Source organism: Balaenoptera ricei, chromosome 2 (genome assembly GCF_028023285.1).
Source record: "Balaenoptera ricei isolate mBalRic1 chromosome 2, mBalRic1.hap2, whole genome shotgun sequence".
Taxonomy (NCBI): Eukaryota; Metazoa; Chordata; class Mammalia; order Artiodactyla; family Balaenopteridae; genus Balaenoptera; species Balaenoptera ricei.
In genome coordinates, this window is record NC_082640.1 from 153,636,022 (window position 1) to 153,660,749 (window position 24,728).

Genomic DNA, 24,728 nt, shown 5'->3' on the forward strand with positions numbered 1-24,728 from the left:
ATTAGAGAAATGCAAATCAAAACTACAATGAGGTATCACCTCACACCAGTTAGAATGGGCATCATCAGAAAATCTACTAACAACAAATGCTGGAGAGGGTGTGTAGAAAAGGGAACCCTCCTGCACTGTTGGTGGGAATGTAAATTGATACAGCCACTATGGAGAACAGTATGGAGGTTCCTTAAAAAACTAAAAATAGAACTACCATATGACCCAACAATCCCACTACTGGGCATACACCCAGAGAAAACCATAATTCAAAAAGACACATGCACCCCAATGTTCACTGCAGCACTATTTACAATAGCCAGGTCATGGATGCAACCTAAATGCCCATCGACAGACGAATGGTTAAAGCAGATGTGATACATATATATATACAATGGAATATTACTCAGCCATAAAAAGGGACGAAATTTGGTCATTTTTAGAGACGTGGATGGATCTAGAGACTGTTATACAGAGTGAAGTTAGTCAGAAAGAGAAAAACAAATATCATATATTAACGCATATATGTGGAACCTAGAAAAATGGTACAGATGCACCAGTTTGCAAGGCAGAAATAGAGACAGAGATATAGAGAACAAACGTATGGACGCCAAGGGGGGAGTGTGGTGGGGATAGTGGTGGTTGTGGGATGAATTGGGAGATTGGGATTGACATATATACACTAATATGTATAAAATAGATAACTAATAAGAACTTGTATAAAAAGTAAATTAATTAAATTAAATTAAGAAAAAATTTAACAAAATTAAGCCAACTGATTAAATATATCATTATAATAAATGATTTTGGTGACTGAATGAAAAAAAAAAAGAATAAGGACAAGTAGTTAATGCATACAGTGTCGGGCACTGTTCTAAGCACTTTACATATACATTTCATTTAGTCCCTATAACCACTGGAGGTAGCTAATTTTATTATCCTCAATTTATAGATGAGGAAATTGAGTCTTAGAGAAATTAAGTAACTTTCTTCTGATTAAACATCTAGTAAATGTTAGGGCTGTTTGTTCAAACTCAGGAAGAGAGAGAAGTAAAATATTGCATGTGAGAGCTCTGGGACACTCCAACTTTTAGCATTCAGGGGGATATAAAAAAGAACCAGCGAAGGAGACTGAACAGGAGGATCCAGTGGGTAGGGCAAGAAGCTAGAGTGGTATTGCAGGAGCCCAGAGCACAAAATGGAGAAAATGCTCAACGGTGTCAAACGCTGCTGGCAGGTCAAGGAAGATGAGGACTGAGCATTGACCTTTGCATTTAGGAAAGTGGCTCTTGAGAAAGGCTGTTCTGACTCAGTGGTGGAGTTAAATCTCAATCAGAGTGAGTGCAAGAGAGGCTAGAAGAGGCATTAGAGTTCAGCTCTTTGGAGTTCAGCACAGGTACCACTCCAGACTCAGTCACAGACAGGTATTCACATATGGATATGAATCAAAGTGACAGGTGAGATTAACACACTAACAAAATAGAGATTTGATTGGGAGCTTGGTGAGGAAAAGATGTGGGTCACTTTATAGCCCTGTTCAAGGAGAACAAATTTGATTTCCTTTCTCTTGGCATTCAGTCTTGGACTTCCCTTCATTAGAAAAATTTCCAAGCTCCAAATTTGCCTACTACCTCTCTGCAAAATAAAAATTCTCCTGGGTCATGTTTTATTTATCTATACATCTTCAGCCTAGCAAAGGACCAACTAAGAAGGGTACAAATAAAAGTGTGATAAATGACTAATATCCTACCCTGAAGTTATTGCAGACTACTTGCTGTTCCCATATAAGCCCATGTTTGTCTCTGTGGACTGTACTCAAGTCATTCAAATTGATTAAAAATTTTATATCTATTTTTCTAAAGCCATGTGTAAGATCTCGGTTTTCCTATTACTGTGGGTATTTTCATTGTAGTTTACTCTCTGTCCCTCTCTCTACCCCCCTGTCATTAGAAGTTAGTAAAGCTTCTCTTAGTATAAGAATACCTTTCTCTAAGTCCATAGAGCACCTTATTTTCATTTACCATATTTTCCCTTGTATCTTACCTATATGAACTTGCCTTACTTTTCCCTTTCCTCACCTTTTTATAGTCCAGGACAGGAGCTGTCACATGTTTTGATTCCCTACAGCCCAGTTCTTAGCACATAGGAAGTACTCAGTATACATTTTTTAAAATAATGAGTAAATATTTATTAAAGTCAGTTGAGTTGAATGATACTGACCTATACTGAATGATACTGGTGCTAACTCAGACAGTGGGACCTCCCATTCCACATGGCAACAACTGCATAGTGTTCTTAGCTTAGGGACATAATATTTTTAGCTAGGTTTATGAAAGGTTAAGAAGTACTATAAAATATCAAAATAATAATAACTAAACCCAATTAAATTAGAAAAGTTCATGGTTTGTTGGTTCGCTTTCTGGGTTTTTTTGCATTGATAAAAATTTTAGATATTTGTTTAATAATTAATGTACCTACTAATTTGTTGTTTCATAACTTCTCATATCTGAATCAGTGAGTATTCTTCTTTTAATTTACATTATTTCTGATCATCTGGTTCATACAATTATAAGGTGATTAGGCTATTAATTCAGTTACGAAAACTCAGATTTCACTAGTACACAGAGGTGATAAGACCAAAGGGATGTAATAGCCTTAGTTACGAATTTCACATATAACGGTTAATGAATCTTGAAAACTGAGATTTCAGACCTGTTGCAAATATCTGAAATGCAATATTAATATATTTCCCCCAAGCCTTTAATGAAATAAACAGCACAACATTTTATTACATCAACATGTAATAGAAGTTGTTGTCAGATGATGCACTGAACAGATGCCAAGATGAGGAAGGAGGAAGGGTATTTACTATGGTTACTCTGCACCGTTCACTTGATTTTACAGTTTGGCTTTCATTATTCATCCAAAGTTCTTAGTTATAAATTTGCCAGGGTGATTCAGTGGGTAAAGTGCCGTCTGACAGGGAGGTTTAAACCACAGATTGCCCATTTCATTCTATTTGGGGATGAATATTATATTTTCTTAACTCCCTATGCTATCCATGTTAGACTACATATGCAGAGGCTTCCAGAATCTTAAAACTAGAAAAAAGTAAAAGTAGTTAACTTGTTAATTTACACATGAGAAAATTTAGGCCCAGGAAACTTGTCACGCACCCAAATCACGGAACTAGTTAATTTCAAAGCTAAAACTCAAATCCAATCACCTTGCCTCCAGTTTCTATACCTTCCATTCTTCCAGCTATCCTTCATTTTTTTGCACACGAGACCAGTAATTTGAGTGATTTTGGGATTCCAGGAATGGCTCTATTTACCAGAGAATAAATTTTTTATTTGCCATAGGTTCTACCCTTTTTTAAGATGAAAATACCTTTAGAAAGTAAAAATAATAATTAACATTTGTATAGCATTTCACAAAGAAATTTCCACATATTTTGAGGTCAGTAGCTGCTATCTCACAGAGAGTTGTCAGCATTTTATTAGGATGGGGTTCTGTGACAGAGGAGTCCAAGCAGCTGGGGAAGCAAGGCTAGGTAGTTGGAGGGTTCATTTGGGTGGGGTCTTTTGCAAAACTGCTTGAGGCCAGGCAGTTGGAAGGGATGGGTAGAGAGACTACTTCTAAGGAGGCCGTTTCTTTGAACAGCTAGATCAGTGGTTCTCAAATGGAGGTGAGTTTGTCTCCCAGATCTTTGACAACGTTTAGAGGCATTTTTGATGGTCACAAATGGGGGTAGTGGTGCTGTTGGTATCTAGTGGGTAAGAGAGCAGGGGTGCTGCTACACATCCTAAATTGCACAGGACAGCCCCCAAAGAAAGAATTATTTGGTCCAAATGCCAATAGCGCTGAGGTTGAGAAACCCCGAGCTAAAGGGGAAAAAAATTCATTGAGGAACCAAAGGAAATTTCTTGAATTATTACTTATTTTATGCATTTAAGAACTTAGAAAATGAACTAGGTCTCTCTTCACACGCACACACAAACCTTTTTTTTTTTTTTTTTTCCTTTCCTTTTTGGATATGGCTGTTTCCAGGGAATCCTGAAGACTGTTTATCTGGATTTCCTTGCGTTGGATGTGGGTTGAGCCAGGGACTTGAGTTTTGTGAAACAGCTGTGGCCCTTGGCACCTTCCTGTCTGGTTTTCAGAACTCGGTCCTACGTACTAGCTTTGTGGCGTCTTCCGTGGTAGCAGATAATTCTTTTGTGGGACACTACACACATCCAGGTGTTCAGGTATGTCGTGGTTCTTTTTTACACAAATGTTATATTGTGTGATGTGTGTCACAGGACACGAGGAGTCGCCTCAAGAGGAATCAGATTTTCTTCAGGAGCTGACAGACATTCAGGGAGAGAAGAAAAGTCTGTAAGAGCGTTAACCCGCCCATTGCGTCTTAAGGAAACCTCACGTCCTCCCATAACCTGGCCCGCGGACTCAAGCCGAAAGCTGTTCCACAGCGACTTAGCGCAAACTTCGCTTTTTCCACTTGAGGCGCGCGAGTGCGCGCGCGATCCGGCCCCCGGAGCTGCGGAGCGGACCAATGAGCGGGCCCTTTCTCCGCGCCGGCTCGGGATTGGGCGAACCGCGCCAGCCTCTCTGCCTAACAGCGTCGGGAGCGCGTGCGCGGTCTCGCGCGGTCTCGAGGTGGAGTCGCTGGGGGCGGCGGCGGCGACGGCGGCGACTGGCGGTGGGGCGGGGGCGGGGACTAAGGATTGTGAGGTGGGGAATCGCGAGTTTCTGGATTCTTTATCCGGTATTTTAAGTGCCGCGGGGGAACTGTCGTTTCTGCAGTGTTTGCGAGAGGCCGGGGCAGGAGAAGTGGAGGCCGCCGTGGCGCGGAGGTAAGAGGCGGACCGGCAGCGGCTCGGTGTGGAGGTCTTAATCAACAGGTCCCAGCGAGCGGCCGGGGGAGGGGCGGCCGGGTTCACCCCCTCCCCCACGCGCCGGGCCCGGGCGGGACCCTGGGCTGCTGCAGGCAGCCGGCGCCGGGCCGGCAGCGGAGGGCGTGAGCCCAACCTTTGTCCCTCGGAGGAACGCTGTTTGGCGGTGCCCGCTCCCTCTGGCTTGGCGAACGACTCACCTCGGCGGGGGCTCCTGCCCGGCCGGCCCGAGGTGCAGGGAGGCGCCTTCTCTCTGCGCCCGCGCTCCCGAGTTCGCGACTCTCCTGACTCCCTCCAGGCAGGGTCCGGGAGATCGGCGGGGCTAAGAACACTTTCCTTTAGAAGACGGAATGTAGTTGGCGTTTCTCTGCCCGACTCAGCTGCTGGTATTCGGCTGCTCGCTGCATTCTTTAAACAAATAAACAAACAACTTGCTTCTTCGTAACCATTTTCAAGAAGAGCCTAATCTTCTTCATGGTTTCTGATAATTTACTGTAAGTTTGCAAGGTGAACTTTGAAGCCTGTAAATTGTTGTAAGCTGCTTTTAATGAGATGCTTTAAACAATCTTTGGTGCAAATTATGTAACTTCCTAATGATAATAACTCACCTCTGTTTAGTTGACTGACATACGGTGAGGTGTTCGGAATTTAGGTTTCGGTCGAAAGGTTTTTCTTGGCATTTGGCGCTGAAATTAAAATCTGATAGCTAGAAGGTTTCTAGAAGTAGTACATAGTGTGTGTTTTGTCTCCATACTCGTTTAGGATTCTGAGAATTTAGATTTGGAAAGCCTGTAGCACAACAATTTTGAAATTTTGATTTTAATGACAAGATGAAAGGAGTTAATATTTCTGTTTTTTTTAAAAGTGTATATGTTAATGATAGTATTCTAATTATGCCTTTGGATTATACCGGAAGTTAATAACGTAATAAATTCTGCAATAGGAACAAATGGCATGTCGGTTATTGGTGTCTTTGAAGTATTAGTACTGGGATAATGAAATTGTCAAATAAGCTTTTTGGATTATGAACTACTGATTTTTTACTAGATTCCTGTGGACTTGGCATATTACAATTTTTTTTTTTTTTTTTTTTTTTTATGGCTGCGTTGGGTCTTCGTTGCTGAGAGCAGGCTTTCTCTAGTCGCAGCGAGCGGGGGCTACTCTTCGTTGTGGTGTGCGGGCTTCTCATTGCAGTGGCTTCTCATGTTGCGGAGCACGGGCTCTAGGCGTGCAGGCTTCAGTAGTTGTGGCGCGCGGGCTCAGTAGTTGTGGCGCGCGGGCTCTAGAGCGCAGGCTCAGTAGTTGTGGCGCACGGGCTTAGTTGCTCCGCGGCACTTGGGATCTTCCCAGACCAGGGCTCGAACCTTTGTCCCCTGCGTTGGCAGGCGGATTCTTAACCGCTGTGCCACTAGGGAAGTCCCTATAAGTTTTAAAAGGCTTTTTATACTATTGTAGCAGGTGAAAGCTATTAAATTATAATGTAGGAACTCTGTAGGTGACACAGGCAAAAAATACGAAAAGCAATTTGTCGTTTTGTCTTTGTTAAAACAAAATCAAGTAAATCTTACCATGTACTTAAGTGACTTTTGGCCAGACTCATCTGAACTTGACAAGATGGACTCATTAATATTAACTTGTTTAGAATGTTAAAATGCGAAGGGATATGAGGGTTACCCAAGTCAGTAGGGTGAGTTTAGGAGTTTGTATGGTCTTTCTAAATTATTATTATATGATTAAAAAGCTCATCACAGACATGCCAAGAAATTTGGTCCATTTTTTTGTATCAGTGTTCTTGTTGAGTTGGAAATAATCTTAGTCTTTGTATAGTCTAACCTCTTCCTTTTCCAGGAAAAGGAAGGTGAGATTTATAGACAGACTAGTTAGTGGCAGAGTTGGAACTAAGTGCTAACATGCTTGCCTTCAGATTCCAAGTACAGTGTTCTTTTCGCTATATACTGTTGTTAAATAAACAAACCAATAAGTTACCCTTCTTTGATTTTTTTTTTCATCATGCATTTTCTTTCCTTTTCTTTTTTAAATAACCACTAACCACAATTAATTCATTCCCTGACTGAAGGGTTGTTTTCAGTTTTTCAATATGTCAAACAATGTTTAATGAACATCCTTGTGCATATCCCCTTGAGCACATTTGTGAAGTTTTCCCTAGAATGAATTGCTGGGCCATAGGTTGATGTGCATTTTCACCTTTACTAGCTGCAGCCAAATTATCCTCTAAAGTTGTAACAATTTACATACCTGACAACAGTATATGAGTCATCCTTGTCCAAACTTGGAATTGTCAGATTGGCATTGTCAGATTTTTAAATTTGTGCCAATCTGATGGGTGACAAATGATATAATTATTTTCCTTCTTTCACAGAGGTTTTAACTTTATTTTTAATTTACATGAAGTGAAATTAACTTTTTGTTGTACAGTTGTCTTGACAAATGCATAGAGCTGTGCAACTACCAAAATCAAGATACACAACAGTTCCAGCACCTGAAATTCCCTTGAGCTGCTCTTTTGTAGTCAGCTCTTCCCCCACCCTTAACCCCTGGCATCTGATGTTGTCTTTCCCTGTAGTTTGTCTTTTCTAGAATATCAGGTAATGGAATCATACAGTGTTTAGCCTTTTGAGTCTGGCTTCTTTCATTTAGCGTAATACATCTGAGTGTCCGTCCATGTTGTTGAGTGTATCAGCAGTTCCTTCTGTTGTATTGCTGAATGTAGTATTCCATTGTATGGATGTATCACAATTTATTTATCCATCCACCAGTTGAAAGACATTTGAGTTTTTTGTTTGTTTGTTTGGACTATGAGTAAAGCTGCTATAAATCTTTGCCAACAGGTTTTTACGTGAACATAAGTCTTCATTTCTCTTGGATAACCACCTCCAAGTGAAATTTCTGGGAAGTGTATGTTTATTAAAAAAAAAAGCAGAAACAAAAAACTGTGGTGCGCCGAATAATGGCCCACAAAGATGTTCTAATCCCTAGAACCTGTGAATAAATTAGGTTACATGGCAAAGGTGAATGAAAGTTGCAGATGGAATTAATCAACTGACTTTAGGGAGTTTATCCTGGGATTATCCAGGTGCTGTGCTGGTGTATCCTGAAGGTCCTTAAAGGGGAAAGAGAAGATAGTGTCAGAAAGATGTAACAATGAAAGCAGGGACAGAGAAATGCAGAGTTCTTGGTTTTGAGGTTGGAGAATTTGGGGCATAAGTTAAGGAATGTGGTGGTCTCTAAAAGCAGGAAAAGGCCAGGAAGTGGATTAACCTTTAGAACTCCCAGAAAAGACTGTAGCTCTGCCAGCAACTTGATTTTAGCCCAGAGAGACCTGTGTCAGATGTTTAACCTACAGAACCTGAGAATAATAAATTTACGTTGTTTTAAGCCACTAAATTTGTGGTAATTTTTTAAAGCAGCATAGGAAACTATACACTGTAAAACTGGTTTTCCAAAGAGGCTGAATTGTAGTCCCACTGGCAATGTATGAGTGTTCCAGTTACTTTACATCCTCATCAACACTTGGTATGATCAACCTTTTTAATTTTAGTCACTCTAATAGGTATCTAGCAGTATTTCATTGGGGTTTTTATTTGCATTTTTCTCATGAATAATGATGATGATCATCTCTTATGTGCTTATTTGCCATCTGTATGTCTTTGGTGAAGTGTCCAAATCCCAAATCTTTTCCCATTTTTAAATTGAATTTTCTTTTATTTTCTGGCTGCGTTGGGTCTTCGTTGCTGTGTGCAGGCTTTCTCTAGTTGCAGCGAGCAGGGGCTACTCTTGGTTGCGGTGCGTGGGCTTCTCATTGCAGTGGCTTCTCTTGTTGAGGAGCATGGGCTCTAGGCATGCGGGCTCAGTATTTGTGGCTCGTGGACTCTAGAGCATAGGCTCAGTAGTTGTGGCCCACAGGCTTAGTTGCTCCACGGCATGTGGGATCTTCCTGGACCAGGGCTCAAACCCGTGTTCCCTGCATTGGCAGGCGGATTCTTAACCACTGTGCCACCAGGGAAGTCCTGAGTTAATTTTTGTATAAAGAAAGGTTTAGGTTGAGTTTCATTTATTCAGTTGTTCCATGACCATTTGTTGAAAAGACTATTCTTCTCCATGGAATTGCCTTTGTCTCTTGGTCAAAAACCATTTGACTACATTTGTGTGGGTCTATTTCTAGACTCCTGTGTTCCATTGATCTATTTTTTTTGCCAATATCGTAGTGTCTTGATTAATATAGTTTTAAAATTAAGGCTTGAAATCAGGTAATGTGAGTTCTCCAACTTGTTTTTCCTCCAAAACTGTTTTAGCTGTTTTAGTTCTTTTGCTTAAATTTTAGAATCAACTTGTTGATATATCAAAAAAAATTCTGCTAGGATTTTGATTGAGACTGTATTAAATCTATAGATTAACTTGATAATTGACATCTTAACAAGATAGAGTTTTCCAATCTATGAACATGGTATTTCTCTCCATTTGTTTAAGTCTTTGATTTCTTTCATGAATGTTTTGTAGTTTTCAACATGTAGATCCTGCAAATATTAGATGTATACCTAAGCATTTCAGTTTTTTAGTCCTATTGTAAATGATCATTTTAAAAAACTTGGGTTTCCAGTTGATCGTTGCTAGTATGTAGAAATACAATTGATTTTTGTATGTTGACTTCGTATCCTGCGTTTTTGCTAAACTCATTTATAACTTTTAGGAGCTTTTTCCTGTAGATTTCTTGGGATTTGTCTAAGGAGATAGTCATGTCATCTATGAATAGAGAAATGTTTCTTTCTTTCTAATATGTATGTCTTTTCTTTTTCTTGACTTTTTGGAGTCTAGGAGTTCCAGTGAGATATTGATTAGGAATGTTGAAAGGGAACATCCTTGCCTTGTTCACAATCTTAAAGCATTCAGTCTTTCACCTTTAAAATATAATGTTAGATGTAGGTCATTTTGTAGATTCTCTAAATCAGATTAAGGAAGTTTCCTTCTGAGGTTGCTGAGGGTTTGGGTTTTTTTTTGTTTTTTTTTTTAAATCATGAATGGATGTTGAATTTTGTCAGATGCTTTTCTGCATCTATTGAGGTGACCATTTGAATTTTTTTTCTTTAATCTGTTAATATGGTGAATTACACTGATTAATTTTTAAATGTTGATGCAGCCTTGCATGTTTCTGGGAGTAACTCCAGCGTTGTTGCAAACTAAATCATTTTGGATTATTTTTCTTTGACATTAACATTTTTCTTAAAAATAAACAAGGAAACTGAACATAAGATTTTGTGAACCAAAGTGTTTATAAAGTCAGATAAATCAAGGTATTCATTAACAGTTGTGTAAATTTTACATGTTGGTAGGACTTAAGTTTTCTTGATCTGTCTATACTGGAGTTTATAGACTGTACCACTGGAGGACTCTTCTTTAAAATTACTAAATGGAGAAAGAAAATATTATTTGTGGCACTGTACTCAAGCATTCCTCATGCTGGCTTAATTTAGGCAAGTTGTTTAAATGTATTTGGATAGTAAGTATATTTTGAATGAAGATAAAATGATTTAATTAGGAGATTTTTTTTACTTGGAATGAAAACAACCCCAGGAAAAAAACAAGCTCCTTCCTCAACACCGGAAGGTCAATTATAGACCCTTGAGTGATCACATAAATGTTTGGCTTGGTCCAAGTATAATGAATTAAGTGAATGTATTAAAAAGTGTGAAGTGAAATATAAAATAAAGTACTTAAAAAGCCAGGCTCTGTTTTGCTATACTGAAGATATTCTTTCGTGAAAAATGTGGGTACATAGTAAAAAGATGCATGCTTATTAAATATACTTTATTATGTTGAGTTGTGAAGTTTTTCCTCCATCAGTTCAGGCTACAGAAGACAGTTTAATTATTAAGAATAAGGTTTCATGGGGAGTTCCCCGGTGGTCCAGTGGTTAGGACTCTGTGCTTCCACTGCAGGGGGCACGGGTTCGATCCCTGGTCAGGGAACTGAGATCCCACATGCTGTGCAGCGTGGCTAAAAAAAAAAAAAAAGAATAAGGTTTCAGTAACTTCATAATCAAGCTGTTTAATTTTATTATTTTTATAAATTTGGGCTTATATGATTTAACCACTATAAAAATTCAAGCAATTTCTCTCAGATAATTTTAAAGTTCCTTAAGTTATTACTTGTCTCAAAGACCCTAAACATCGAAGTTTTGAGGCCTCTGAGGTTCTTGGCATTATTGATCCTTTAAGGCAGGGGTTGACAAATTTCTTTAAAGGGCAAGATAGTGAATATTTTAAGCTTTGTAGATCATATAATTTCTGTTGCAGGTCCTCAACTCTGCTGTTACAGTGCAAAGATGGCCAAACGAATGTGACTGTGTTCCAGTAAAACTTTGTTTATTCAAAACAATGTATGCCTGATTTGGCCTGTGGGCTTAGTTTGCCTACTTTGGTTTTGGGCAAAAAGTTAGCAGGAGAAATGAAAATAATTATAGTAATGTAGCAGAAAGACCCTTAGGGTCAGCTGAGTTGGGAGGTTATTCCATGCTGTAATTCCCAGCCAAGCCCTCACTTTCCTTATCTATATCATGTGGCCACCTCGGAAGATGATTTAAAAGGTTAAAAATAGGGTATATGGAAGGCACTGAGCAAAATATTCTGACACATAGTAGATACTCAATAAATATTTTCTCCCACCACCCCACCATTTTATATTATTTTACAGTGTGTAGTATATCTAATTAGTTATTCCAAATATTAGAAATTATAGTTGTGTTTATATTTATAGCTAAATTGCCTTTTGAATTATGCTTTTTGGCCATATAAGTTTTAACTGTTTGGTTTCACAATAGTATCAGAAACTTCACATGAAAAAAATTGAGAATTTGTGTTGAAATATAATTTCATGTTTTGAGGATTTTACATTGTCACAAAAAATGTTTGATAATGTCACTTAAAATGCATTACTTTGATTTGACCTAAGAAGTAGGTTTTCTGTATTTTGTGTGCTTCAGAAGTGCTTTAAGACTGCATTCATTTAAGTTAATTGACTGCCTTCTGTGAGTGCACTGAACTAGGTGCTCTGCTAGGATTTGGTTGTACTTAAAAAGTACCCGTATTTAGGTACTCATTTTTGCGTAATGTTTGGGACATAAGGGAAGCGTCAGAAAGTTGTTTTTCTTTCTTTCTGAATTTCTGTCAAGATAAAGCTGGATTCGAGATTTTTAACTCCCCTCCAAAAAAAAATTTTGTGCTCCTTCACAGATCAGAGGCAGAGATGCCACATAGGTGGATGTTGAAATAATTTTGCGCCAGTAGTTGGTGGCAGGACTAGGGTTGGATCTCACATACCAGATTCATAATCTTTTTAGTACTCTTTTCATTGCACCATTGCCTGGTTTATTAGCTCTGTTACCACCTGCATCTGGACTCCCAGAAATCTAGTTTTCTTGTCCCACATTCTCCATTTTCCTCCTAAAGCTTAAACAGAAGCTGTTGCAAAGTCTTATCAAATTTTACTAAGAAAACATTATATTATTATTTAAATACAGTTATAGCTTAGAATATAATTGTATTATACTTAATATGAAAGAAAAGTTTGCTGTTTTTAAGCAGATTTAAAAAATTCTTTACATTGGTTATATTATCTGTATGATATTTATGTATAAGGAGTTGGTTTTCCTTTGTTCTACAAGTAATCATCATTCACTTTTGCACACTTTTGTCTGCCTCAGATTTCCTAACTAGTTTATTCAGAAAATTATAGGTAAATACTGAATACTTACAATGTGAAGACTTTGGGCAGGATATAGAGAAGTATTAGATAAAGTCACTGCCCTCAAAGGTCTGGCTTTGAAATAAGTATGGACAGTCCCTTAGAGATAGGTTGGATTAAGAGAATTTAATAGTTGTTTGAAATGGGCAGAGTCACAGAATTGCTCAAATAATATGCAAATAAATTGTAGGATTGTACTTGTAATGTTACAGAATTATAAGTTTATTTTAAAAAAAATAATGTATCACAATTTATTTAACTGTATTACTGTTGGTGAGTTGTTTCTAGCTTTTGGTTATTATGAGTAATGTTACCATGAATGTCTTTGCATGTTTAGTCTATCAAGGTTAATACGTACATGTGTTTCTCTAGGACTGTGCTCTCTAGTATGGTAGCCATTAGCCACATATGGCTATTTATTTATTTATTTATTTATCTTTGAATTTCATTTATTTTTTTATACAGCAGGTTCTTATTAGTTATCTATTTTCTACATATTAGTGTATATATGTCAATCCCAATCATGACTATCTAAATTTAAATTAACTAAAATTAAAAATTCAGCTCTTCAGTTAACACTAGCCACATTTCAAGTGCTTCATAGCCATGTATGGCCAGTGGCTATGTTATTATTGCACAATGCAGATATGGAATATTTCCATTATTGCAGAAAGTTCTATTGGACATCACTGTTCAAAGTATATAATTAGGAATGAAATTGCTGGATGATAGCATAGGGGAATGGTCAACTTACTAGATAATGCCATACTCTTTTAGCGTAAACTGTTGAGTTTCTTCAAATTGCCTCACATTGAAAACTGTAAATTCTACTTTATAAATACTGGACATGTAAACTTAACTGTCTATTAATCTTTTGTGAATCTTAATGGTCGTTTGGCCCTGTCCCCCAAAACACACACACTGTTGTGCATATCAGGGAATTCATGGAAATTAGATCATGAACCCCAGAGTTAAACCTCTGACCCAAGTGATTTGTCTGAGAACTATACAAATAAGCTGCAGGTGTTTTTCAAAATAATGATTCACTTAAGAGTAATCAGTAGATACCTAAGAGTTTATGAAAGGAAATTTGATGGTTCTTTGTATGCATCTTAAAGGGATAGTGTTCCTTTTATGTCTTATCCTTTTATACTTTTATACTTAATTTTATACTTAAATTTTATAGTGAGAGTAGTAGTGCATTTGGCTAAATTACAGTACTTTTTGCTTTCCCCTAACTCCTACCCAGAACTGTATCCCTTGCCCCATCTCTTAATGTGTCATGCAGTATGCTATATCCTTTGTATATAGTTTTTTTTTTTAAAATAAATTTATTTTATTTATTTATTTTTGGCTGCATTGGGTCTTCATTGCTGCACGCGGGCTTTCTCTAGTTGCGGTGAGCAGGGGCTACTCTTCGTTGCGGTGCGTGGGCTTCTCATGGCGGTGGCTTCTCTTGTTGTGGAGCAAGGGCTCTAGGCACGCGGGCTGCAGTAGTTGTGGTGCACGGGCTTAGTTGCTCCGCGGCATGTGGGATCTTCCTGGACCAGGGCTCGAATCCGTGTCCCCTGCATTGGCAGGTGGATTCTTAACCACTGTACCACCGGGGAAGTCCTGTATATAGTTTTAAACATTAACAACTTTGTGACTGAACAGAGACGCAGAGAGATTATTTTATCCAGAGTCTTATTGTAACTGATAGCAGGTATTTGAATTCAGTTTGACTCCAAAGCCCTTGGATTTTTCTGCTTTGTATTTTAGCCTGCCTTAAGACTTACCTTGTTTAACACTGTCTTTTTGGTAAGATTAAAATCTTTTTTTAGGAAAACCATCTTTAATTTAGTGTTTAAATTGTACTTGAATTAAAGTGAAGAACTTTGAACCTGTAAATTGTAAGCTCCTTAAGGGTAGGGGCTATGCCTTTTTATTTTAGTATCTAACTGCTTAATATGACACAAGGTAGGTGCAGGTTATCAATTTGCACTTTTTAATCATTTACTTGTTAAACCTTAGCCTTACTTGTGAGTTTCACCCCAGAGACTGTTCTAATCTAGTTACCTCCTGTAACCTGAGAGAATTTGAGATTCAAAACAATTCCATTTATCCTCTGTTGGCTGTAAGTGTGTTTAATGATAGATGGAGGGTTCTTGATTCACTTTATTTACAAATATATAAGCATGAACAGATGAATTTGCTCATGGCTTTGACTTGCTTTTTTGTGGGCTCTTACTGATAGACATTATAGTTACAAACCTTGTGCCGATTAAGTACTCAGACTAGTGCTGAAATGCCTTCTTGACTTGTGTGTGACTCTGGGCAGTTTTACCTGTGAAAATCTGATTAGTTATCTGCAGAATAAGGAATGTTGTACTTGTGGGGGGTTGTACTTGTGCCTGATTCAGAAGGCTGTAGGGGAGGAAAAAACGTTTTCTCTTTCCTCCTAGGTTCATTGTCCGGGGCCCTGTAAATTAAACTGACAAAAGACAGATTAACAGGAGAAATGGTTTATTACTTATACATATGGAGACCTTCAGAGAAAAGAACTGAAGACCAAAGAAGCAGAGAGACTGAATGATAAATTGTGGAATCGAGACAAGACAAAGGAAAAGAGGCTTTTAAGGGCTGTAAATTGTGGGAAGGTAATTATGTGGGGGGAACTAACAGAATATAAAGGTTATTTTAGTAAGGTTTGTTATGCAGATTTAAGTTGGTGTCATCTGCTTTGATAAGAGTCAACTCCCAGTCCTCTTTATGGTACCTTTACAAACGGAAATTCATGCTAGCTTTAAAAAGGGAAATTTATGCTGTGCTTTTTAAGCCTGATAGGGGAGGACAGTTTTTTTTTCCTGTGTCTGTTTCTTAATTGCCTTTAGCTCAAAATAATCCTTATGCCAAAGTGTCACATTTTGGGGTGGAATATTCTGCTCCCCTTCAGAGTCTTTATTTTGAGGATTAATTGAGATGATGTATCAAGAATGATTAGTGAGAGGGCAGACAGCAGAAGCAAGAAGAGCTACAATCCTGCAGCCTGTGGAACCAGGATTCACAGAGATGTGAAAACCACATTCACAGAGAGATAGAAAAGATGAAAAGCAGAAGGCTGTGTACCAGATGAAGGAACAAGATAAAACCCCAGAAAAACAACTAAATGAAGTGGAGATAGGCAACCTTCCAGAAAAAGAATTCAGAATAATGATAGTGAAGATGATCCAGGACCTCGGAAAAAGAATGGAGGCAAAGATCGAGAAGATGCATGAAATGTTTAGCAAAGACCTAGAAGAAATAAAGAACAAACACCTAGAAGAATTAAAGAACAGACAAACAGAGATGAACAATACAATAACTGAAATGAAAACTACACTAGAAGGAATCAATAGCAGAATAACTGAGGCAGAAGAACGGATAAGTGACCTGGAAGACAGAATGGTGGAATTCACTACCGCAGAACAGAATAAAGAAAAAAGAATGAAAAGAAATGAAGACAGCCTAAGAGACCTCTGGGACAACATTAAACGTAACAACATTTGCATTATAGGGCTCCCAGAAGGAGAAGAGAGAGAGAAAGGACCCAAGAAAATATGTGAAGAGATTATAGTCGAAAACTTCCCTAACATGGGAAAGGAAATAGCCACCCAAGTCCAGGAAGCGCGGAGAGTCCCAGGCAGGATAAACCCAAGGAGAAACATGCCAAGACACATAGTAATCAAATTGACAAAAATTAAAGACAAAGAAAAATTATTGACAGCAACAAGGGCAAAATGAAAAATAACATACAAGGGAACTCCTATAAGGTTAACAGCTGATTTCTCACCGGAAACTCTACAAACCAGAAGAGAGTGGCACGATATATTTAAAGTGATGAAAGGGAAGAACCTACAACCAAGATTACTCTACCCGGCAACGATCTCATTCAGATTTGACATAGAAATCAAAAGCTTTACAGACAAGCAAAAGCTAAGAGAATTCAGCACCACCAAACCAGCTCTACAACAAATGCTAAAGGAACTTCTCTAAGCAGGAAACACAAGAGAAGAAAAAGACCCACAAAAACAAACCCATAACAATTAAGAAAATGGTAATAGGAACATACATATCAATAATTACCTTAAACATGAATGGATTAAATGCTCCAACCAAAAGACACAGGCTCGCTGAATGGATACCAAAATAAGACCCATCTATATGCTGTCTACAAGAGACCCACTTCAGACCTACGGACACATATAGACTGAAAGTGAGGGGATGGAAAAAGATATTCCATGCAAATGGAAATCAAAAGAAAGCTGGAGTAGCAATACTCGTATCAGATAAAATAGACTTTAAAATAAAGAATGTTACAAGAGACAAGGAAGGACACTACATAATGATCAAGGGATCAATCCAAGAAGAAGATATAACAATTATAAATATATGTGCACCCAACATAGGAGCACCTCAATGCATAAGGCAACTGCTAACAGCTATAAAAGAGGAAATCGATAGTAACACAATAGTAGTGGGGGAGTTTAACACCTCACTTACACCAATGGACAGATCATCGAAACAGAAAATTAATAAGGAAACACAAGCTTTAAATGACACAATAGACCAGATAGATTTCATTGATATTTATAGGACATTCCATCCAAACACAGCAGATTACACTTTCTTCTCAAGTGCTTATGGAACATTTTCCAGGGTAGATCATATCTTGGGTCACAAATCAAGCCTTGGTAAATTTAAGAAAATTGAAATCGTATCAAGTATCTTTTCTGACCACAACACTATGAGACTAGATATCAATTACAGAAAAAAATCTGTAAAAAGAAAAAAAATACAAACACATGGAGGCTAAACAATACGTTACTAAATAACCAAGAGAACACTGAAGAAATCAAAGAGGATATCAAGAAATACCTAGAGACAAATGACAATGAAAACACAACGATCTAAAACCTATGGGATGCAGCAAAAGCAGTACTAAGAGGGAAGTTTATAGCAATACAAGCCTACCTCAAGTTAACAAGAAAAATGTCAAATAAACAATCTAACCTTACACCTAAAGAAACTAGAGAAAGAAGAACAAACAAAACCCAAAGTTAGTAGAAGGAAAGAAATCATAAAGATCAGAGCATAAGTAAATGAAATAGAAACTAATCAATAGCAAAGATCAGTAAAACTAAAAGCTGGTTCTTTAAGAAGATAAACAAAATTCATAAATATTTAGCCAGACTCATCAAGAAAAAGAGGGAGAGAACTCAAATCAGTAAAATTAGAAATGAAAAAGGAGACGTTACAACACACACCACAGTAATACAAAGCATCCTAGGAGACTACTGCAAGCAACTCTATGCCAATAAAATGGACAATCTGGAAAAAATAGACAGATTCTTAGAAAAGTGTAAACTTCCAAGACTGAACCAGGAAGAAGTAGAAAATATGAACAGACCAATCACAAGTAATGAAATTGAAACTGTGATTAAAAACCTTCCAACAAACAAAAGTCCAGGACCAGATGGCTTCACAGGTGAATTCTATCAAACATTTAGAGAAGAGCTAACACCCATCCTTCTCAAACTCTTCCAAAAAATTGCAGAGGAAGGAACACTCCCAGACTCATTCTATGAAGCCACCATCACCCTGATACCAAAACCAGACAAAGATACTACAAAAAAACAAAATTGCAGACCAATATCACTGATGAATACAGATGTAGAAATCCTTAACAAAATACTAGCAAACAGAATGCAACAACACATTAAAAGGATCATACACCACGATCAAGTGGGATTTATCCCAGGGATGCAAGGATTCTTCAGTATATGCAAATCAATCAATGTGATAACACTGTATTAAATTGAAGAAAAAAATCTGTATGATCATCTCAATGGATGCAGAAAAAGCTTTTGACAAAATTCAACACCCATTTATGATACGGACTCTCCAGAAAGTTGGCATAGAGGGATCCTACCTCAACTTAATAAAGGCCATATACAACAAACCCACAGCAAACATCATTCTCAATGGTGAAAAACTGAAAGCATTTCCTCTAAGATCAGGAACAAGACAAGGATGTCTACTCTCGCCACTATTATTCAACGTAGTTTTGGAAGTCCTAACCACGGCCATCAGAGAAGAAAAAGAAAAGGAATACAAATCGGAAAAGAAGAAGTAAAACTGTCACTGTTTGCAGATGACATGATACTATACATAGAGAATCCTAAAGATGCCGCCAGAAAACTACTAGGGCTAATCAATGAATTTGGTAAAGTTGCAGGATACAAAATTAACGTGCAGAAATCTCTTGCATTCTTATACACGAATGATGAAAAATCTGAAAGAGAAATTAAGGAAACACTCCCATTTACCACTGCAACAGAAAGAATAAAATACCTAGGAATAAACCTACCTAGGAAGACAAAAGACCTGTATGCAGAAAACTATAAGACACTGATGAAAGAAATTAAAGATGATACAAACAGATGGAGAGATAAACCATGTTCTTGGATTGGAAGAATCAATTTTGTGAAAATGACTATACTACCCAAAGCAATCTACAGATTCAATGCAATCCCTATCAAATTACCAATGGCATTTTTTTACAGAACTAGAGCAAAAAATCTTAAAATTTGTATGGATACACAAAAGACCCCGAATAGCCAAAGCAGTCTTGAGGGAAGAAAATGGAACTGGACGAATCAGGGTCCCGGACTTCAGACTATACTACAAAGCTACAGTAATCAAGACAGTATGGTACTGGCACAAAAACAAATATAGATCAATGGAACAGAATAGAAAGCCCAGAGACAAACCCATGCACCTATGGTCAACTAATCTATGATAAAGGAGGCAAGGATGTTCAGTGGAGAAAAGACAGTCTCCTCAGTAAGTGGTGCTGGGAAAACTGGACAGCTACATGTAAAAGAATGGAGTTAGAACACTCCCTAACAGCATACACAAAAATAAACTCAAAATGGATTAGAAATCTTAATGTAAGAGTGGACCCTATAAAACTCTTAGAGGAAAACATAGGAAGAACACTGTGACGTAAATCACAGCAAGATCTTTTTTGATCCACTTCCTAGAATGATGGAAATAAAAACAAAAATAAAGTAATGGGACCTTATGAAACGTAAAAGCTTTTGCACAGCAAAGGAAACCGTAAACAAAACAAAAAGACAACCCTCAGAATAGGAGAAAATATTTGCAAACCAATCAACAGACAAAGGATTAATCTCCAAAATATATAAACAGCTCATGCAGCTCAATATTAAAAAAACAAACAACCCAATCCAAAAATGGGCAGAAGACGTAAATAGACATTTCTCCAAAGAAAACATACAGATGGCCAAGAAGCACATGAAAAACTGCTCAACATCACTAATTATTAGAGAAATGCAAATCAAAACTACAATGAGGTATCACCTCACACCAGTTAGAATGGGCATCATCAGAAAATCTACTAACAACAAATGCTGGAGAGGGTGTGGAGAAAAGGGAACCCTCTTGCAGTGTTGGTGGGAATGTGAATTGATACATCCACTATGGAGAACAGTATGGAGGTTCCTTAAAAAACTAAAAATAGAATTACCATATGACCCAGCAATCCCACTATTGGGCATATACCCAGAGAAAACCATAATTCAAGAAGACACATGCATCCCAGTGTTCATTGCAGCACTATTTAATAGCCAGGTCATGGAAGCAACCTAAATGCCCATCAACAGACGAATGGATAAAGAAGATGTGGTACATATATACAATGGAATATTACTCAGCCATAAAAATGAACAAAATTGGGTCATTTGTAGAGATGTGGATGGATCTAGAGACTGTCATACAGAGTGAAGTAAGTCAGAAAGAGAAAAACAAATATCGTATATTAACACATATATATGGAACCTAGAAAAATGGTAAAGATGAACTGGTTTGCAGGGCAGAAATAGAGACAGAGATGTAGAGAACAAATGTATGGACACCAAGGGGGGAAAGTGGCATGGGAGCGTGGTGGTGGTGTGATGAATTGGGAGATTGGGATTGACATATATACACTAATATGTATAAGATGGGTAACTAATAAGAACCTGCTATATAAAAAAATAAATAAAAGTTAAGAAAAAGAATGATTAGCATACTACTTGGTGTATATTAAGCACTTCATAAATGCTTATCCATAGATAAGAGATAGGAAGAATACAAAACTGGTTTATGATGTTTACATGGAATAACAATGAACTGCATTATGTTTTAATAAATATATTTTGAATAGATTGTATGATTATCAATAATTTGATTAAGCAGTTTTATAGGAATTGTGTGAATTGGTTGTCATAGACTGAGTCAGTGATGAATAATTATAATTGTGTCTTGAGGTAGAGCTTTTTTCATCTCTGAAATAATAGTGAAAGTCAATGGGGGAAAACAATTTGTTGCTTTATTTATAAACAGCTTATGTATGTAGTGAGATCAAGTTCTACTCAGCTTTATCAGTTTCTCTTATTGACTCTCAAGCATTACTCTAGGGTAATTTTTACTAGGTCATTTTTACTACACATGTTTAAAATAGGCTTAAAAAGTAAAAGTTTGTAGAGTTTGAGTTTCATTAGGGAGATTTAAAATTTTATGTTTAGAAAGCATTTGTTTAATTTTACTCATGTCAGTGTGCTTGCATTAGTGTTTTGTTTACTTTTTTTCTTTTTGTGTAATGGAAGCCTTTCATATTTGTCTTGGGTCTTATATTCTTTCCCATTTATACAGGTTTTCTTAGAATGCTCTTCCTCTACAGGTAATTCCTATAGCATTTTTGCAGTTGTAGTATAGCACTTATCAAATACCATTGCAGTTCTATAGGGGTTTTGTTTGTTTGCTTGTATACTTACCTGTTTTCCATACTAGAATTTAAGTTCCTTAAGAATAAAGACTGCCTTAGCGGTCTTTTTTTGCCAATGACTATCCCATGTTTTTGTACCAAATGGGTACTTACATTGTTGCACGAATGTGTAGTTTAGTAACCCTTCATAACTATAGTATTTCTGTACAGTAATCTTTAAGATTGACCTTTTGTTCTTATTTCTTGTTGCATAATATCCCCTTTATGTTTTCCTGCCTTCTAAGACTGTCTGGTCAAAATCAGATCATTACTCATACCCAGACATCAGTCAACAATTCTATAGTACTGAAAGCTCAGTGGATTCTAAACTTGGTGACATTTTTATCCTCATCAGTCTTCTTCATTCTCAAATTCTCCTTTCCTGTTTTGATGATACAACTCTACTTCTGGTTCTGAAAATATTCTCTGTTGATTATTAATTTTGCTTAATGTTCTTGTTCTAATAATTCTGAAATGGTATTTCTTCAATGACAAGGCAAATTCTTTTTTTTTTTTTTTTTAATGGCCAGTTGTTGAATTGTATACCAATAAGCCATCTAGGTAGAGGTTATCATCTACTAATTTGCTGATGTTTGGAGTATATTTTTTGTTCTCTAGTAAGCTATACATCACTTGAGGTCAAAATTTAGTATCTCTTACAATGTATTTTTAGAGACCTGCAACTTGTGACACATGTGTTTCAGGGAAAGTAATTGACTAAAGGATTGACACCTAAGATTAAAGGGGAAGGAGAAAATCTATATAAAATAGGCATAGAAATAGGCATCTAGAAGGCAAAACAATAGCCATGTGTTTGGTAATTAGGATTCTTTGAGTTTGTGATTATGCATTATTAATATGATGAAAGGTGAACTTGACTTACTATATTGTAAAGTATTAGTGGTCCCTTTTGGAATTTTTCTTAAAACTAATGTTCTTATTCCATTGGTAAGCTGGTTTCCTCTCATTTTTAAATTAAAGATGTAATGTATGCATTTTTGTGTGGCAGAGGAAATCCTGACTTCCAAAGAGTCATGATCCTAAGGATTGCTTAAGTGCCTTATTTAGAAATTCTTAATTATTGTTGCATTGTTTATAAAATTGTTTAGGGCCTTGGGGATAATATTTTGATTCCTTTTCTTTGCCTGATGGTTCTAGAACTCTTGAAAGGACTTTGTTGCTTCTGCTAATTTTTATGTACTTTAAGAAGGTAGTTGTAATTTTAAAAGTTTCTACTTTATTTTTCTTTCAGAAAAGTATTATCTGTGTGTTTTTTCTCCCAAATTATGAAAGTAACACTTTTTTTGTCAATATTTTGTAAGATATCCAAATTGTACAGAAGACAGACCTGAGAGGTCTGTTATCCTTACTTTTCAGAGATAGTAAGTGAAAACAGTATTGCATATATTCTTCCAGATTTTTTGTTAATAACTTTATAAACGTATTTTTATGTCATTTATAAAAATGGAATGATATATAAGCACCATTTGGAAACCTAATTTATTCACTTGCCTTTGTTCCATGTTAGTTGATATAGGGCTTCATGCGCTAGTAACCACATTAAAAAATTTTGAAAGAAACGGGTGACATTCCTTTTCCTTTTTTTTTTTTTTTAAGCTGCGCTGCGTGGCTTGCAGGATTTCAGTTTCCTGACCAGGGATTGAGCCCAGGCCATAGCAGTGAAAGCCTGAAATCCTAACCATTAGACCACCAGGGGACTCCCTTAATAGTATATTCTGTTTAACACAATGTCTAAAAAAATTACCATCTCTACATGTATTAAATACAAAAAATAATGAGATGTTTTACATTCTTTTCCCCACACTGAGTCTTCAAAATCTAGTGTGTATTTTATACTGATGGCACATCTCAATTAGAATGATAAACTTTCATTGGAAATACTTGATCAGTATTTAGAGTTTTTAAAATTTACAGTTGAAAAAGTAGAGTAACATACCCCAATTTTTCCAAACATACTTTATAGGATAAATTTCTAGAAAAGGAATTGATAGTGAAGGTTTATTTAAAATTTTTGGCATATAGTTGCAAAATTGTCCTGTATAACATTGTACTGATTTATGTAAGAGTCAACAGTACATAATGTCTGTTTTCCTATATTGTTTCCAACACTGGACATGATTGGTCACTCACACAGACACCCAAAAACCGTATACCAAAGTGAATATTTTTACATATTTATGCTACTTTTTTTTTCTTCCTACCTTAATTGGAGGAAAAGGGCCATTCTCACTATAAATGTTTCCTTGCAGAGAACAACAAAAAGGCAGAGCCAGAAGTCATGAGCAGCTGTGAGGAATTAAGGTAGGGGGCAAGGATGCAAAAGAATAACTCAAAGAGGATGTGATCTGCTCTAGTACCAAGTAAATCATGGTCTTAACAAATTTACCTCGTGTACCCTTTCTGAGGAAACTATTGAAGGTCTCTCAAAAAGAAGGGTGTCGATAAAGAGGAAAGAGGTGAGGAGAATTTATCAGGGTAAGGATGAACAAATGAAGATGACTTAGAGAATAAATTCAGACTGGAGCGTGTTTTTGTCAGATTCCATGCAGAAAACAGATGGCAAAATCAGCCTGAGTAATGGAAGACAGTTTAATCAATGGACCGTTCACAAAGGTGTGGGTTGGGTTAAGGGAGCTAACAAGGATGGTGAAGCACCCAGGGTTAGCAATAGCAAGCAGCCAGCTAAGCCTGGGCCTAAAAGGGCAAAGGTGGAAGTAGTTATTGGCATTTACAAGAGCTCCTGCTGTAGGAGAGGGGCCACTGGATGAGAACTGTGGCCTTAGAAGAACATACTGCCTACCAAACTACAGGAGGAAGTGAGGGGGCTGAAGAACCCAACCACTCTCTCCTCCTTTCCAATGGGTACTTCTCCCTGGCTAAACCCATGGGAAGCCAGAGGACAAGAGAACATGGGTAATACAGTCTGTAGAGGTCAGCCTTTTTGGATGTGGAGCTGATGGAGAAGGATGGTGAGTGGATCTGGGCAGAAAGAAAATAGCCAGTTTAGAACTGGAGAATGGAGGGCTCCAGAAAGGATGTCTAAAAAAAAAAGAAAGAAAAAAAAGAAAGAAACCAATAGGGTACCTGATTTGCTTGAGTATGTACATTAAAAAGTAAATTGAATCATCTACCAGAGAGTATGGGGATATATTAGTGACTTAACTAAAAAGTGAAATATAACTTATGGGCAGAGGGAAATGTATAAATAAATGCTACAG

At 37.1% G+C, this 24,728-nt stretch overlaps 1 protein-coding gene across 4 annotated transcripts in view; it reads left to right on the plus strand.

The window, feature by feature from the left end:
• Positions 1–4,711: 4,711 nt before the first annotated feature.
• PALS1 (protein associated with LIN7 1, MAGUK p55 family member) overlaps positions 4,712–24,728 on the plus strand; it is a 102,792-nt gene continuing 82,775 nt past the window's right edge. For 2 of the 4 annotated variants that reach the window (XM_059914471.1, XM_059914472.1), the window contains exon 1: positions 4,712–4,844. The gene's annotated coding sequence lies outside the window, so the exon portion shown is untranslated. The remainder of the gene's footprint in view (positions 4,845–24,728) is intronic. The other 2 variants (XM_059914473.1, XM_059914474.1) reach the window with 1 other exon arrangement.